This window comes from Entelurus aequoreus, linkage group LG27 (assembly GCF_033978785.1).
Source record: "Entelurus aequoreus isolate RoL-2023_Sb linkage group LG27, RoL_Eaeq_v1.1, whole genome shotgun sequence".
Lineage (NCBI taxonomy): Eukaryota > Metazoa > Chordata > Actinopteri > Syngnathiformes > Syngnathidae > Entelurus > Entelurus aequoreus.
Window position 1 is genome coordinate 5,890,948 of NC_084757.1, and position 19,159 is coordinate 5,910,106.

General features: G+C 39.3%; 1 long non-coding RNA gene across 1 annotated transcript in view; it reads right to left on the reverse strand.

Moving 5' to 3' along the window:
• Nucleotides 1-18,649, reverse strand: part of LOC133644375 (uncharacterized) — a 19,377-nt gene extending 728 nt beyond the window's left edge. The window contains exons 1-3 of the long non-coding RNA XR_009824763.1: nt 18,491-18,649; nt 18,023-18,234; nt 14,727-14,863 (exon numbers count right to left, since the gene is read on the reverse strand). This is a non-coding gene — a long non-coding RNA (uncharacterized LOC133644375). The remainder of the gene's footprint in view (nt 1-14,726; nt 14,864-18,022; nt 18,235-18,490) is intronic.
• Nucleotides 18,650-19,159: the final 510 nt, after the last annotated feature.

Here is a 19,159-nt window from a genome sequence, read left to right on the forward strand (position 1 = left end):
AGCCATATTCTATTGAATGCACTACAAAGACAACATATTTGATGTTCAAACTCATAAACTTCATTTTTTTTTTGCAAATAATAATTAACTTAGAATTTCATGGCTGCAACACGTGCCAAAGTAGCTGGGAAAGGGCATGTTCACCACTGTGTTACATGGCCTTTCCTTTTAACAACATCAGTAAAGGTTTGGGAACTGAGAAAACTAATTGTTGAAGCTTTGAAAGTGGAATTATTTCCCATTCTTGTTTTATGTACAGCTTAAGTTGTTCAACAGTCCGGGGTCTCCGCTGTCGTATTTTAGGCTTCATAATGCACCACACATTTTCCATGGGAGACAGGTCTGGACTGCAGGCGGGCCAGGAAAGTACCCGCACTCTTTATTTTACGAAGCCACGCTGTTGTAACACGTGCTGAATGTGGCTTGGCATTGTCTTGCTGAAATAAGCAGGGGCGTCCATGGTAACGTTGCTTGGATGACAACATATGTTGCTCCAAAATCTGTATGTACCTTTCAGCATTAATGGTGCCTTCACAGATGTGTAAGTTACCCATGTCTTGGGCACTAATACACCCCCATACCATCACACATGCTGCCTTTTGAACTTTACGTCGATAACAGTCCGTATGGTTCGCTTCCCCTTTGGTCCGGATGACACGATGTCGAATATTTCCAAAAACAATTTGAAATGTGGACTCGTCAGTCCACAGAACACTTTTCCACTTTGCATGAGTCCATCTTAGATGATCTCGGGCCCAGAGAAGCCGGCGGCGTTTCTGGGTGTTGTTGATAAATGGCTTTGGCTTTGCATAATAGAGCTTTAACTTGCACTTACAGATGTAGCGACCAACTGTAGTTACTGACAGTGGTTTTCTGAAGTGTTCCTGAGCCCATGTGGTGATATCCTTTACACACTGATGTCGCTTGTTGATGCAGTACCGTCTGAGGGATGGAAGGTCACGGGCTTAGCTGCTTACGTGCAGTGATTTCTCCAGATTCTCTGAACCCTTTGATGATATTACGGAGCGTAGATGTTGAAATCCCTAAATTCCTTGCAATAGCTGCTTGAGAAAGGTTTTTCTTAAACTGTTCAACAATTTGCTCAGGCATTTGTTGACAAAGTGGTGACCCTCGCCCCATCCTTGTTTGTGAATGACTGAGCATTTCATGGAATCTACTTTTATACCCAATCATGGCACCCACCTGTTCCCAATTAGCCTGTTCACCTGTGGGATGTTCCAAATAAGTGTTTGATGAGCATTCCTCAACTTTATCAGTATTTATTGCCACCTTTCCCAACTTCTTGGTCACGTGTTGCTGCCATCAAATTCTAAAGTTAATGATTATTTGCAGAAAAAAAAATGTTTATGAGTTTGAACATCAAATATGTTGTCTTTGTAGCATATTCAACTGAATATGGCTTGAAAGGGATTTGCAAATCATTGTGTTCCGTTTATATTTACATCCAACACAATTTCCCAACTCATATGGTAACGGGGTTTGTACTTGAACTCCTCCACTTGGGGCAAGATCCCCCCCCCCTCCCGACCCGGCAGGCATTGAGCGGGAAAACATTACTTAATGTCCAAAAATATCAAGAAAAAACACAAACCAGGAACTAGGAACAGGAAACAGGATGCCAGGGAAACAGGAACAGGAAGACAGCAAGCTACAGAATATACGTAGCTTAGCGCTACAGCATCCAGCTACACTGACATGGACAAGTAAGAATGAGAATAATCCAGCAGTGACTGGAGGTCAAAGCAGGTCTAAATAGCAGCTGGCTGATTGAAACCAGGTGTGGCCAGGTGCCAATCAGCCACAGCTGAGGGGACAGCACTCAGAGAGACAAACAGGAAACTCAACCAAAATAAGAGTGCTGAATAAAACAAACACAGAGAAAAAATTAAAACTTGACCAAACTGTCAGGGACAATCCTGACATTTTGAGCAATGACAGTTTGAAAGAAAAAAAAAAAGCAGCTTTGTTTTATTAGTCAACATTGCAACTTTTTCTAAATGACATTTAACCTTTAAGCTTTTTTATTTCACTTTTGTTATGTTTTTGTTTATTTGAATAGTATTGTTAGAATGTGCCGTGGGCCTTTAAAACATTAGCTGTGGGCCGCAAATGGTAAAAAAAAAAAATCAAAAAAATCTGCGTCCTTTCTGATTTCAATGCGTTAAAAAGACACAAAAAGTGTGTTAACGCCAACAAAATAAGTCACACTTATATTCTGTAACATTCACAGTTTTGGAAAAAAAAGTGCAGAGGTAGAAATATTGAAATTAACCACTTGTATATAATGTAAACATAAATAATGCCTCAAAACAAGTTCATTAAATGTAAACAAAAACCAGCAGACGAGCTCTCGCCCTGCACAGCTGTGTTGTGCTTTGTGTTAGTTCTTAATGTTAGTTCTTAACGTTAGTGCTTAACGTTAGTACTTAACGTTAGTACTTAACGTTAGTGCTTAATGTTAGTACTTAACGTTACTACTTAACGTTAGTACTTAACGTTAGTTCTTAACGTTAGTACTTAATGTTAGTTCTTAATGTTAGTTCTTAATGTTAGTACTTAATGTTAGTTCTTAACGTTAGTTCTTAACGTTAGTACTTAACGTTAGTTCTTAACGTTAGTACTTAACGTTAGTACTTAACGTTAGTACTTAATGTTAGTTCTTAACGTTAGTTCTTAATGTTAGTTCTTAACGTTAGTTCTTAACGTTAGTACTTAACGTTAGTTCTTAACGTTAGTTCTTAACGTTAGTACTTAACGTTAGTACTTAACGTTAGTTCTTAACGTTAGTACTTAACGTTAGTACTTAACGTTAGTTCTTAATGTTAGTACTTAACGTTAGTACTTAACGTTAGTACTTAACGTTAGTTCTTAACGTTAATACTTAATGTTAGTACTTAACGTTAGTGCTTAATGTTAGTACTTAACGTTAGTTCTTAATGTTAGTTCTTAACGTTAGTGCTTAATGTTAGTGCTTAACATTAGTACTTAACGTTAGTACTTAATGTTAGTGCTTAACGTTAGTGCTTAATGTTAGTACTTAATGTTAGTACTTAACGTTAGTGCTTGATGTTAGTACTTAATGTTAGTTCTTAACGTTAGTGCTTAACGTTAGTACTTAATGTTAGTACTTAACGTTAGTACTAGTACTTAATGTTAGTACTTAATGTTAGTACTTAAGATATTTGGAGATGCAGCTTTTTTTTGCCGCAATGGAGGTGATTATTATTATTAGCTTAAAGCGGCTACACAATTAGCTGCTAGCTACTTCTTAGCCCGGGGACTAAAAATAAATACAGTTTTTCTCCTTTTTTTTGGCCGCCACGTAGCTGACATGGCGGTTACTTACTTAAAGCAAATCAAATCAAATCACCTTTATTTATAAAGCACATTTAAAATGACCACAGGTGTAGCCAAAGTGCTGAACAACGGGCAGGTTAAAAGATAATACGAGAACCCAGCAAACACAACACAACACAAACAGAACATGATAAAAAATACGTTATATCCACGGCCTAGCGTGGTCACAACAACCAGGAAGGACTCGACTTCCTGTCTGTGCGGGATTTTTGGGATTGTTTCGGAGCGGGACTGCTAGCGTAGCGTAGCCCGGGACGGCGTCTGAGTCCCGCTGGTCCTCAATGACGTGAAATGAAGTCATTAGCTGACCTTTGGCGGTCATGTGACTCCTTTAGAAGATGTTTGAAGACGATAAAAAAAAATAAAAAACACTTCAGTTGCGTCCGACACACACACACACACACACACACACACACACACACACACACACACACACACACACACACACACACACACGTTCAACACACACACACACACACACACACGTTCTTGTATTTGTTACCTTACTGAGAGCTGAGAAAAATGCCTCCCTCTTTAGGACCAGCCTTTCTAGATATATAAAGAAGTGTATTTACAATATTAATAATATATAAATACTATGCACATATAAAAAAAGCTTGTTGTGAAAAATGAGTTGGAATTTCACAAGAGAAAGGTCACAATTTCACAAGAAAAACTTAGAATGTTGGCAGTATAATAACAAAAGTCGTCATTTTACTCAACGCAAGTCAACATTTTTTACAAGAAAAACTGAACATTTGTGCAATGTTATGATAAAAGTTGGAATTTTACTCAATAAGAGTCGCAATTTTACAGGAAAAGCAAAAAACGTTGGCAATTTTATGAAAAGAGTCGCAATTTTCCTCGACAAAAGTCACAATTTTATAAGAAAACTTAAAAATGTTGGCAATGTTATGATAATAATTGGAATTTTACTTGGCAAAATGATGACAAAAGTCATACTTTTACTCAAAAAATTTCACTGTTTTACAAGAACAACAAAAAAATTGGCAACATTGCGATAAAAGTCCGAATTTTATATGACAAACGTCCCCATTTTGCAGTAAAAAGTAATAATTTTACATCAAAAAGTAATAATTTTACAAGAAAATATTGAAATATTACAGAAACTGAAAGAATATGAGAAATTCTTCCCAATTTTATAAAAAAAAGTCGACACATTGTGAGAAAAATACTGCTTTTAGTTATTTTTTGTTTGTAATTGGTTTTAATCTTCATTATTTACTTCAAGTTATTACAGTATGTCTCTATATACATATTTATTTTATTTGTTACATTAATTTTGGACAAAGGGGGCGCATTTCCATTTCTTACACACACTTGTTATTTCATATGTTGACCAGAGGGGGAGCACTTTTAAAAGCGACACAGTCAATTTGAAAAAATCCCTCCTTTTTGGGACCACCCTCATGTTGATAGATGTCACCAGCAGGGGTGCTAATGAGACATTTTCTATTAGAAGCAATGTTATTGGGACCAGGATTTATGTCATCACTTGTGCACACCTCCTCATATGGAAGATACTTTTCCCTTGTTGATGTCTCAAGAAGGGTAGAAATACGAGAACACACACACACACACACACACACACACACACACACACACACACACACACACACACACACACACACACACACACACACACACACACACTGCCACTATCAACAGGAAACATCTTTTGCAGTTCAGGAAGTGCCCTTCTGCGATTGGCCGAGCAGGATTCGGCGCCCGGGCCAATCGGGTGCCTCTTATTTTGGGGGCGAGTATAAAAAGGAGGCCGGCGGCTCAGCGGATGTTTCAGAGCGCCGCTGACGTGAGCGCCAGCGTGTTTATTCACCGCTAATTGACGCACAATTTCCCCTTTGCTTTCTTTTCAGGAACCAAGTCCAAGGAATCTAAACTGCCGTGGATTTATTGCACATTGTAAGCACTTTTAATAACAAATTCCACCAAAATCTTACAACACCATTATAAACATATACAGCCGCGGTCAAAAGTGTACATACACTTGTAAAGAACATCATGTCATGGCTGTCTTGACTTTACAATCATTATTATTTTGTTGTGATGTAGTGATTGGAGCACATACTTGTTGCTCACTAAAAACATTCATGAAGTTTGCTTCTTTTATGAATTTATTATGGCTCTACTGAAAAAAACCAATTTAGTGGTCAAGTGGTCAAGCAGAAGCTTGTGGATGGCTACCAAAAGCGCCTTATTGCAGGTCAACTTGCCAAGGAAGCAAATATTAACATTGCTGTATGTATACTTTTGACCCTCACATTTTCAGTAGAGCCATAATAAATTCATCAAAGAAGCAAACTTCAGGAATGTTTTTTGTGAGCAACAAGTATGTGCTCCAATCACTACATCACAACAAAATAAGAGTTGTAGAAATGATTGTAAAGTCAAGACAGCCATGACATGATGTTCTTTACACGTGTATGTACACTTTTGACCACCACTGTATGTTGATGCAGTTTTACATTTCTTTTCATTTCACTAAATAAGCGTTTATCATTTGCAACTTGTAAAAACAGTGAATTTGAAATCGGAAATTCCCATTCCATTCCATTCATAAATTCATGGAAATGCAGGGCTCGAATTTAACCACGGCAACCGCCACCGTCCTTGTGACTTGCCGTAATGCCCTAAAAAAATGGACCAACATGCCAAGACCGCCCTTGACTTTTTACTTGTTAATGGACGAGGGATGTAACAGTAAACGATAATTCGCGATAAAATTCCCGACGTTTGGTAATACCGTCTAATTTTTTAATGACCGAAAAACCGTCATTATTAATGCATTTTAGGCAACAGGAAGTCAGACACATGCGCACCAGCGTCGTTTGGCTTGATAATCATGGCGGACTAACTACACAGACTTTGCTCCGGAGATTTCCCCTCGGAGTAAACGGGGCCAAGCGCTTGGTTTAACGTCAGTTTCCCTCGCTTCCCGCCGTGCGTTTAAGAGCGCGCTGCTGTGTTTAGATGGAGACAGGTGTGGACACTGCTGTGTTTAGATGGAGACAGGTGTGGACACTGCTGTGTTTAGATGGAGACAGGTGTGGACACTGCTGTGTTTAGATGGAGACAGGTGTGGACACTGCTGTGTTTAGATGGAGACAGGTGTGGACAGTATTGTCCCCACACTAAAAGTATAGCACATTTGCTCACATTTTCAGTAGACCCATAATAAATTCATAAAAGAAGCAAACTTCATGAATGTTTTTTGTGAGCAACAAGTATGTGCTCCAATCACGACATCACAAAAAAATAAGAGTTGTAGAAATGATTGTAAACTCAAGACAACCATGACATGATGTTCTTTACAAGTGTATGTACACTTTTGACCACCACTGTATAAAACAGTATATTACACACTGTTGTTCTTCACCGATACACAAGTATAGTATTATCTGTCACTTTTGACTTTTGTGAATGATTTCTTCTCTCCTTTATGTCTCAGTGAATAAAAGAGGAATATTTGGGACAACATTGTAATTCTTACACTGATTGTTTGGCCGCGTGTGTGTGAGTTTCCATAAAGTGCAGATGAAGGTTTGATCAGCAGCAGATGTCCTGGCCTCTCCTGCTGCTCTGTAATGCGTTACGTCCGTGCAGCGTGCAGGTCTGCAGAAGGTCCCAGGTGCAACGTGCAGGTCTGCAGAAGGTCCCAGGTGGGACTTTACAGCAGCGAGCGCGTGACGTCTTTCAGGCCGCACTAAAGACACGCGTCACGTGACTTTGTTGTTCTAAGGGAGGGGGGAGGGGGGGATCAAAATGATGGATCTACTGTAGATTGTCTACGGGTCAGAGGAGGTCTCACTCGTGTGTGTTTCCTCAGGTCACTTCCTGACTGGCGCTGTGATGTCTTCACTTCATCTTGGACGCCATCATGTTTTCTAAGCGCCGCAGAGAAAAGTCCTCCATAAGCTAAGACGGTGGCGTATTGCACCTGACGTACGCTAGTCTCGGACCGTCCACTTCCTGTCCAAAGTGTGAAGCACTTTGCAGCCCACAGCTCATTTTTTTCACAATGTTATTTAAAAAAAAAAAAAGGATGAACAAAAAAGCGTAATAAAAGAGCAAAGAGGCAAGATGCAATGATAGAAAGTTGCAATGTTGACTCTGATAACACAAAGTTGCCATGCAGGCTGTTTCTGTTTTCTTTAATTGTGTCATTGCTCAAAACATTAATAATGAATCCAAATCAATGTTGTTATAAATGACTGACCTATGCAAGACTACAATTAGTTCACATTAAAAACTCTACTTTGAAATATTTTTGGGGGAGAAAATATTGCATAAGTTTTGTGTTTGCCATGAAAAAAGTGTTCTTTGACAAAAAGGGCATACATCTAAATATATACATACATACATACATACATACACACACACACACACACACACACACACACACACACACACACACATATATATATATATATATATATATATATATATATATATATATATATATATATATATACATACATACATACATACATATACATACACACACACATACATTTATATATATATATACACATACATACATACATACATACATACATACATACATACATACATACATACATACATACATACATACATACATACATACATACATACATACATATATATATATACACACACATACATACATATACATAATATATATTTATACATACATACATACTGCACAACTCTCAAAAGCGTGGGCATAACGAGGTTCCAAACGACAAGTGTGCGTAAGATGGCTCAGAAAGTCGACTATTTCCACTCCTAAAGTGGAGCCTGTGTCACATCAGAGACACGCCTGTGTCACTGTAGAGACACGCCTGTGTCACTGTAGAGACACGCCTGTGTCACATCAGAGACACGCCTGTGTCACATCAGAGACACGCCTGTGTCACTGTAGAGACACGCCTGTGTCACTGTAGAGACACGCCTGTGTCACATCAGAGACACGCCTGTGTCACATCAGAGACACGCCTGTGTCACATCAGAGACACGCCTGTGTCACATCAGAGACACGCCTGTGTCACAGGCTGAGGATTTTTCCATGTTGTGCACTTCCTAAACAAAAAGCTGTTTTTTTGGAAAATGAACTTCTCTGGTGGAGTTTGCTGGCTGACTTTCCCTTCCCTCGTTATCTTTCTTGGTCACGGAACAACATGGAAGATTCTAACGCACGTCAACACCACCCATCAACACGTCACCCATCACACGCTCGCTATTATCACGTAGTAGTTATCACGTAGTAGTTATCACGTAGTAGTTATCACATAGTAGTTATCACGTAGTAGTTATCACATAGTAGTTATCACGTAGTAGTTATCACGTAGTAGTTATCACATAGTAGTTATCACGTAGTAGTTATCACATAGTAGTTATCACGTAGTAGTTATCATGTAGTAGTTATCACATAGTAGTTAGTTAGTTCTGCTCTTTTATTGTATTTTGATGCTTCACTCTTGTTTTCATGTGTTGTTCCCTTCTTTTTGTGGATTTTTATCAATGCGCCGCTAAAATAGTCCGTCTGCGTTAGCGCTTATAATAACAATATCACTCATATTTGGTTGAGTTCCAGGTCACGACATGTAAATGGAGTATTGTTGGCGTTTTTTTTAGAGAGTATAATGAGAGGACCCTCCATCTGTTGACTCAATTGTTAGCTATTTATTTACCATTTAGAATGCATTTAAAAAAAGCCAAGCATATGTGTTCTTGTCTCACATAAGGATTGTGAATGATACACAGCACATCTCTTTACGATTTGTGCGTATTTCCAGTATGACTGATCTGATAACACGGTCAGAGTGCAGAAGCGTGACCACAGTGCTGTGGAATCTACGGAAACTGTCGAAGATATTCGCAGCGGAATATTCAAAATGGCCGAATGCTACTTTGAAGACTGCTACTTTAAAGTACCAGTAGAGTGGAAACACGTTGTATTCATTAAACCACATCCAATTAACAATTGGCAAAGTGTGTGAAAATACCGTCTAAACGTCACAAAATGCCATTTTGAACATTTCCTCTCCGAACGTCTTCGGTAATTTCCGTGGATTGACGTCGCCGTAGTAACACTTCTGCACTCTGACCGTGTTATCAGATCGGTCATACTGGAAATACGCTAAAAACGAGAGAGAGATGTGCTGTTTATCAATTAATCAAAGTTGATTTATATAGCCCTTGTTCATAAGTGTCTCAAAGGGCTGCACAAGCCCTAACGACATCCTTGGCTCAGATCCCACATCAGGGCATCATCGGGGTTTATCATTCACAATCTCTACATAAGACATGAACACATATGTTTTTCTTTTATGCATTAAAGTCATAAATAAATACATAAATAGTCCGTCAATGGGGGGCTCTCTATTTTGCTCACAAAACCCTCTAAATAACCATCCGACAATACTCTTTATACATATCGTGACCTGAATATTAACCAAACATTAGCGATTATGTTATTATGAGCGCTAACGCAGATTAACTATTTTTTAGCGGCGCAAGGATACAGACAACTAAGTAGCCCTCTGCTAATTTTACGGTGAGCCAGGTCCTGCTGCTCGCGTCAAAGTTATTCTAGATCAGGACTGGCCAATTATTTGGACTCGGGGGCCACATTTAGAGAAAAAACATGTGTCTGGGGGCCGGTATATCTATTTTTAGGAACACTAATACAAAACCTCACACTAATGTCTGATTGAATGCTAAAGACGTTATGACAGACAGCCTTAAAAAACGTAATTTTACATGTTTCTATGAAGGATAAAACACTGAATATTGACAAAATATGCATGTCACACCCCCTTTCCATCCACATATTTTACAATCAAGTGAAACGCAACAAAAATGCAACAAACATTGAAATATGAATGCGAAGGGTACAAAATAAACCCCACCTACAATCTGATACATCTGATATTTGCGGAATTTCCCCCAGGGATCAATAAAGTACTTTCTATTCTATTCTATTTATCACTAAGCTTTAGAACTTTGTTTTACAAAATCTCCTGTGGAAAACGCTCCCCGCCCACACTGCTTGATGACCATAGTAACTAATTACATTACCATAATAACTAATTAGATGACCATAATAACTAATTACATTACCATAGTAACTAATTACACGACCATAGTAACTAATTACATTACCATAATAACTAATTAGATGACCATAGTAACTAATTACATTACCATAGTAACTAATTACATTACCATAGTAACTAATTAGATGACTATAGTAACTCATTAGATGACCATAGTAACTAATTGTATTACCATAATAACTAATTAGATGACCATAGTAACTAATTAGATTACCATAGTAACTAATTACATTACCATAGTAACTAATTAGATGACCATAGTAACTAATTGCATTACCATAGTAACTAATTAGATGACCATAGTAACTAATTAGATTACCATAGTAACTAATTACATTACCATAGTAACTAATTTGATGACTATAGTACCTAATTAGATGACCATAGTAACTAATTACATTACCATAGTAACTAATTAGATGACCATAGTAACTAATTAGATGACCATAGTAACTAATTACATTAAAATAGTAACTAATTTGATGACCATAGTAACTAATTAGATGACCATAGTAACTAATTACATTACCATAGTAACTAATTCAATGACCATAGTAACTAATTAGATGACCAAAGTAACTAATTGCATTACCATAGTAACTAATTAGATGACCATAGTAACTAATTAGATGACCATAGTAACTAATTACATTACCATAGTAACTAATTCGATGACCATAATAACTAATTAGATGACCAAAGTAACTAATTGCATTACCATAGTAACTAATTAGATGACCATAGTAACTAATTAGATGACCATAGTAACTAATTACATTACCATAGTAACTAATTCGATGACCATAGTAACTAATTAGATGACCATAGTAACTAATTACATTACCATAGTAACTAATTAGATGGTCATAGTAACTAATTACATTACCATAGTAACTAATTAGATGAACATAGTAACTCATTACATTACCATAGTAACTAATTACCTTACCATAGTAACTAATTTGATGACCATAGTAACTAATTAGATGACCATAGTAACTAATTACATTACCATAGTAACTAATTAGATGGCCATAGTAACTAATTACATTACCATAGTAACTAATTAGATGACCATAGTAACTAATTACATTACCATAGTAACTAATTAGATGGCCATAGTAACTAATTACATTACCAAAGCAACTAATTAGATGACCATAGTAACTAATTACATTACCATAGTAACTAATTACATTACCATAGTAACTGGTATATGATGCAGATTCCAAGCATGTAAAGACTTAGTATAGTTGAAGACTTACGGTCATTAGAAAAGATGAGTGCACATCATAATGACATCATCTTAAACATCATAATGACATCATCTTAAACATCTAAACTAATTATTTGGGAATGTCCGGCGGGCCAGATTGAAAAACTCAACATGTGGCCCCCGGCCCTTAATTTGCCCAGGTCTGTTCTAGATCATAAATCATGACTCTCATCCGGACAACAGACAGATTTAGCCTTGAATCTAGAAGTTGTTCATCTGTGACATTCAACCGGAGATGGAGACAAACACACAACAGTGTCTGCAGGGAGACTTTTCCTCGTTAACCATTTGTGTGCACCATGATTAATTCTTCATTACTCATCGAGAAGATAAGGACATGCTATCGGTCGAAGTGAGAGCAGACATTGTACAGTAAGTTGTCGTTTTATTATGTTTCTATTTCTTGCTTCTCTGTGAGATTGATACTTTTTTGATCATAACTTTGTACACAATGTATATTCCGTGTCATAAATCAGCTTCAATACAGAGGCAACTTGTTTTCCCACGCTACTGCTACTTTAAGCTCATTTCAATCACGCACGGAAGTAATCACCTGGGATTCATCAACATTCCAAAATGTGATTCATCGGATTTAACAAGTTAATCACCTGACAACTCCTAGTTTGTGGATATGAATACTTTGTACCGAGGTCTGTACAGCTTCTCTCCTTCACGCTAAAGTCCAACTCCACGTCACATTTGTGCGACACATTCCCCGCAGAGAGACAAAAGCCGACTTTCTTCAGTACTAACTTTGGAGCCTCATTGCGCAACAAGCGACACGTGACGCGCACACACACTGACATATTTACTTTTGACGAATGACACATGAAAGACCAACGTTCCATGCGGACAAAAGGAAAAGTGAAGTGTTCCTGAGCGGATCGTTAGGCAGGAAACAGAACCACTTCCTGTTCCCGCTGCACTCGCCTGGCGTGGAGCGTCCGTGTGGGCGAGAATAAAGGACTTTTTTTATTTCACACTTTTTCTCCAGCTTGCTGAGGTTTTAATAAAGTGTCCCATACAGCAGAATGGTGCCTTCACACACACACACACACACACGCACACGCACACGCACACGCACACGCACACACACACACACACACACACACTTCACAGTTTCAATAAAGATTGTTGCCTAAAAAACCCAAACTTGGGCATAAATGTCCTTATAGGCACACAGGGAGGTGTGTGTGTGTGTGTGTGTGTGTGTGTGTGTGTGTGTGTGTGTGTGTGTGTGTGTGTGTGTGTGTGTGTGTGTTCTTGTATTTCTAGCCTTCTTGAGACATGAAGAAGATAAAGTATCTTCCATATGAGGAGGTGTGAAGAAGTGATGACATAAATCAATAACATTGCAGCTCAACATATGAAATAACAAGTGTGTGTAAAAATTTGAAGTGCTCCCCCGCTGGTCAACATACGAAATAACAAGTGTGTGTAAACATTCGAAGTGCTCCCCCGCTGGTCAACATATGAAATAACAAGTGTGTGTAAAAATTTGAAGTGCTCCCCCGCTGGTCAACATATGAAATAACAAGTGTGTGTAAAAATTTGAAGTGCTCCCCTCTGGCCAACATATGAAATAACAAGTGTGTGGAAACATTTGAAGTGCTCCCCCCTCTGGTCAACATATGAAATAACAAGTGTGTGTAAAAATTCGAAGTGCGCACCCTCTGGCCAACATATGAAATAACAAGTGTGTGTATAAATTTGAAGTGCTCTCCCTCTGGTCGACATATGAAATAACAAGTGTGTGTAAAAATTTGAAGTGCTCCCCCTCTGGTCGACATATGAAATAACAAGTGTGTGTAAAAATTCAAAGTGCTCCCCCGCTAGTCAACATATGAAATAACAAGTGTGTGTAAAAATTCGAAGTGCTCCCCCTCTGGTCGACATATGAAATAACAAGTGTGTGTAAAAATTCGAAGTGCTCCCCCTCTGGTCAACATATGAAATAACAAGTGTGTGTAAAAATTCGAAGTGCTCCCCCTCTGGTCAACATATGAAATAACAAGTGTGTGTAAAAATTTGAAGTGCTCCCCTCTGGCCAACATATGAAATAACAAGTGTGTGTAAAAATTTGAAGTGCTCCCCCTCTGGTCAACATACGAAATAACAAGTGTGTGTAAAAATTCGAAGTGCGCACCCGCTGGCCGACATATGAAATAACAAGTGTGTGTAAAAATTGGAAGTGCTCCTCCTCTGGTCAACATATGAAATAACAAGTGTGTGTGTAAAAATTCGAAGTGCTCCCCCTCTGGTCAACATATGAAATAACAAGTGTGTGTAAAAATTTGAAGTGCTCCCCCACTGGTCAACATATGAAATAACAAGTGTGTGTAAGAAATGAACCCCCTTTGGCAAAAATGTATAAAAAAAAATATATATATATATATCCATCCATCCATTTTCTACCGCTTATTCCCTTCGGGGTCGCGGGGGGTGCCGGAACCTATCTCAGCCACAATAACTTGAAGTAAATAATGAAGATTAAAAACCATTAACAAACAAACAACAACAAAAAAATTATTAACTAAAAGCTTACCTTTTTTATATGTGCATAGTATGTATATATTATTAATGTTGTAAATATACTTCTTTATATATCTAGAAAGTAAATACACTTCTTTATATATCTAGAAAGGCTGGTCCTAAAGAGGTCTCAAGAATGTAAGAAATATAAGAATGTGTGTGTGTGTGTGTGTGTGTGTGTGTGTGTGTGTGTGTGTGTGTGTGTGTGTGTGTGTGTGTGTGTGTGTGTGTGTGTGTTGGCAGGTGTAACTTTACTGGACACCTGGCACCGAGGAATTCTAACGGGCCATTTTTAAGTGGTGTTGAGCAGCCTCTGATGCATTATGGGTAATCCCATTCTCCATGTTGACGTTTTTACACGCCAGTTTTTTCCCCCCAGTGTTTTGTTTTTTTTGTACCTCAGCAGCAGGTCAACAAGCCCCGCCCCCTGGGGTCCGATCGGCGACTGTGTTCCGCAGGGGTCAAAGTTCACGGTGTCAGGTGGAAAAGACTGGTCTTCACACACCTGGCGGGCGGGGGGGGGGGCGATGCTCGTCTGGATCAGAACAAGAACGACATCACATTTCTTTATTGGAGGCGTCTTGAGGTAGGTTCTCACCCAGGCGTCGCCAGGTTTTTGAGGGGGGAAGTCCAAACATTCCTGCTCTAAATCACACGGCAGCGACCACAGCGCGAGGAGAGCGCACTCCCAGACCCGACTAGGGAGGGAGGCCTGCATGCCGTCACTTCAGAGAGCAGCTGTGTGTGTGTGTGCACGTCACACTCGCCATGATGTAACACAACGCACACGGCGAGCTCGCCAAGTGTGGGAAAGATGGAAAAAGAGGCTCAGGAAAAGCGACGACAACAACAAAGCAGCGTTTGACATCCTGACCTGTGATTGGCTGTCGGCTTCACAACAAGCAGAGTGATACTAATCCATCATTTGTCTACACTACAGTATCACAAACACACACTGCTTCAATTATCCACCATTTCTTTCCCCCTATCATTCACAATCCCCATGCAAGACAAGAACATGCTTTTCCTTGTTTTACGCATTCTAATTGGTAAAATACAGCTAGTACGAGGTGGCTAACAATGAAGCTAATTAGAGTACTCTTTTTACGACCATTAAGCCCTCTAAAAAAACCACCATATTGTTGCTCAAAAAGGTTCATTATGTCTTCCAAAAGACAAAATAGAACAAGACAAGGAATGTAGTGTAATTTACGAAATCCTGTGTAAATCATGCAAAAAAAAAGGAAGAATGCGAAAAAGACACAACTGGAGGGTTTATAAGAACACTGCAAAAAGTCAGTGTTCAAAAACAAGAACAAAAAATACAAAAATGAGGGGCATTTTACTTGAACTAAGCAAAATGATCTGCCAATAGAACAAGAAAATTCGGCTTGTCAAGACTTTCCAAAACAAGTCAAACCAGCTAACTTCAATGAACCCAAAATAGCTTAAAATAAGTATATTCTCACTAATAACAAGTGCACTTTTCTTGGTAGAAAAAAAGGAGACATTTTTGCTCAATAAGTTGAAAAATATTCTTAAATGAAGTAAATGCTAGTGCCATTATCTTGACATAATGATATGAATTACATTTCTTCAAACCAGCAAACTTACACTAAAAACGAGTTAATTGTTCTTAATGGAAAGGCAACAAGGCAACTGCTTGTTACTCTCGGGGTCTCCTAGCCGCTCAGGCAAATCATATTGTCTAAAAATGCATTTTTCCATCGACAACATGACATCATCGCGCCAAGTGTGGGCTCTTTCAGCCAATTAGTGCGCAGGGTGTATTTATATATATATATATATATATATATATATATATATATATATATATATATATATATATACAACTGTGTTTGTCTGCTTTTGGATCATTTCTGTGTTTGGTGGCTAAGAATGAAGCTAGTTAGTCACAATTCCTATGCAAGACAAGAACATGTTTTTCTTTGTTTTACACATTCTAATTCGTAAAATACAGCAAGTAGGAGGTGGCTAACAATGAAGCTAATTCGAGTACTCTATTGTGCCCATAAAGCCCTCTAAAAAAACAGCCATATTGTTGCTTAAAAAAGGTTCATTATGTCTTCTTGTACAGCCAAAAGACAAAATAGAACAAGACAAGAAATGTAATGTCATTTACCAAATTCTGTGTAAATCATGCAAAAAAATAAAAATCGTACAGCAGAAAAACAGGGAGGACATTCAACACAAGCAAGAAAGAACATCAGCAAGAATGCGAAAAATAGAAGGTTTACTAGAAGCCTCAAACAAAAAAACGAACATCTTAGACCGGGACAGCGGCAAAATCATCGGCACAGAAAGTAACAAATTCAAATGATGGATTAAGGAGGCGATCAAACTAAAGAAGTGGATGTATTATTATCATCATTATTTGCTGTTTGTATCCAAATGTCAGATTTTTCTCCATTTGCATACATTTGTACTTTTGTAATATATATTTTATCTGGACTATATTCTGCAGCGTTGGACATTCCTGCTGCATGTTTGCCGTGAAAGAACAATATTCCAGATGGGAATACTTGCAAAAACGAGGTTTCAACAAAATCACTGTAGGATTACAGAAGAAAAGAAAAGAAAAAAAAGCTTCTTTTATTGGAAGCCTGCAAGAACCCAAGACAACTTTATGGGGGAAAGCAAGTGGGAAGGTTCCAGAAGCAACCCTGCATACCTTTGGGAAGGGCGGCAATACGAGAAGCAGAAAGTGAGCTAAGGAGTGTGAGACACTTTGTTATGGTGAGGGATTCTGGTTGTCACGGCAACTGCAGGGGGAAACCCACACAGCTGCTATCTGGCCCGCGATGTATTCAAGGCCTGTAGGGAAAATTCTTTAAAAAAATTCTGATGCGCTTAAAAACATGCAGTGACGCGGTCAGGCGTGGTGACGTGGTCAGGCGGGGTGACGTACGCCGTGATGGACGCGGGACAAACAACACTGACGCTTTAAAACGTCCCCCTCGGGGTCTTTTTGGGGCGCGGGGGCGTAATAGCCATCACTTTCTGGCTGGGCTGCCGAGCGCCTGGCTGGCTTTCATCACGCGAGGGGCCCCGACGCTCTTTAACGCCAAGCAGATGTGCACGCTAACGTGCTAACGTGCTAACATGATGCAAGTGCACTCCAACCCTCGGCAAAACACGTGGAAAACAAGCAGGCTGCTCAGAAGGTTCCGGATCCGGGGGGCCCCAAACTTTTGACAGTGAGGGCCACACATTCATGAATCAAAAGATGCGGGGGCCTTTTTGGTATTTTTCATTTTCAAAGCCGATGTAAAAATTGCTCAAATAATGTGAGATTACCCGTACTGTGCTGTAGGTGGGTCAGGGTGAGCAAATTAAGCGCTTCTTTTCTCCGACTCATGTCGTATGAAATTCCTTTTATTTTTGTGTGCCATTTGCGCCGAATGTTCCAAAAAAAAAAGACGAGGGGGAAAAAATATCACGCTTCAACACATCTAACCTGCCAACATGCTGCAAGTGCACTCCACCCCTCTGCAAAAACATGCGGGCTCTTGTGGAAAACAAGCAGGCTGCTCTGTACGTTCTGGATCAGAGGGGCCCCAAACTTTTGACAGTGAGGGCCACACATGCATGACTCAAAAGATGCGGGGGCCTTTTTGGTATTTTTTTCATTTTCAAAGCCGATGTAAAAATTGCTCAAATAATGCAAGATTACCTGTACTGTGCTGTGCTGCAGATCAAGCGCTTCTTTTCTCCGACTCCATCCATCCATCCATTTTTCTACCGCTTGTCCCTTTCGGGGCGTCGGGGGGTGCTGGATTCTATCTCAGCTGCATTTGGGCGGAAGGCTGGATACACCCTGGACAAGTCGCCACCTCATCGCAGGGCCAATCCTTTTATTTTTGCGTGCCATTTGCACAGAATGTTCTACAGAAGAGGGGAAAAAATATCACGCTTCAACACATCTAACGTGCTAACATGCTGCAAGTGCACTCCACCCCTCTGCAAAAACATGCGGGGACTTGTGGAAAACAAGCAGGCTGCTCAGTACGTTCTGGATCAGGGGGGCCCAAACTTTTTACAGTGAGGGCCACACATGCATGACTCAAAAGATGCGGGGGCCATTTTGGTATTTTTCATTTTCAAAGCCGATGTAAAAATTGCTCAAATAATGCGAGATTACCTGTACTGTGCTGTGCAGCAGGTGGGTCAGGGTGAGCAAATCAAGCGCTTCTTTTCTTTGACTCATCCATTTTCTACCGCTTGTCCCGTTCGGGGTCGCAGGCGGTGCTGCTCATGTCGTATAAAATTCCTTTCATTTCTGCTTGCCATTTGCACCAAATGTTCTACAGAAGAGGGGGGGAAAAGTATCACGCTTCAACACATCTAACCTGCTAACATGCTGCAAGTGCACTCCACCCCTCTGCAAAAACATGCGGGGTCTTGTGGAAAACAAGCAGGCTGCTGTGTACGTTCCAGATCAGGGGCCTTCAGACTTTTTACAGTGAGGGCCACACATGCATGACTCAAAAGATGCGGGGGCCATTTAGATATTTTTAATTTTCAATATTCAATTCAATATTTTTTTTAAAGAAGAAATAACTATAAAATTGCCCTAATGATGCAATATTATTCATACTGTACTGTGCTGGGATCAAGCGCTCCTATTCTCCGACTCATTTTGTCAAATTTCATATTGTAAACAAACATGGCGGCGATGGTTTGGGACTTCTTCACTGTTTTAGAGGAAGACTTTTTGCCCGCCATTTGCACCGAATGTTCTGCAGAAAGGAAAAAAAACAAAACATCACGCTTCAACACATCAAACGTGCTCACATGTTAACATGCTGCA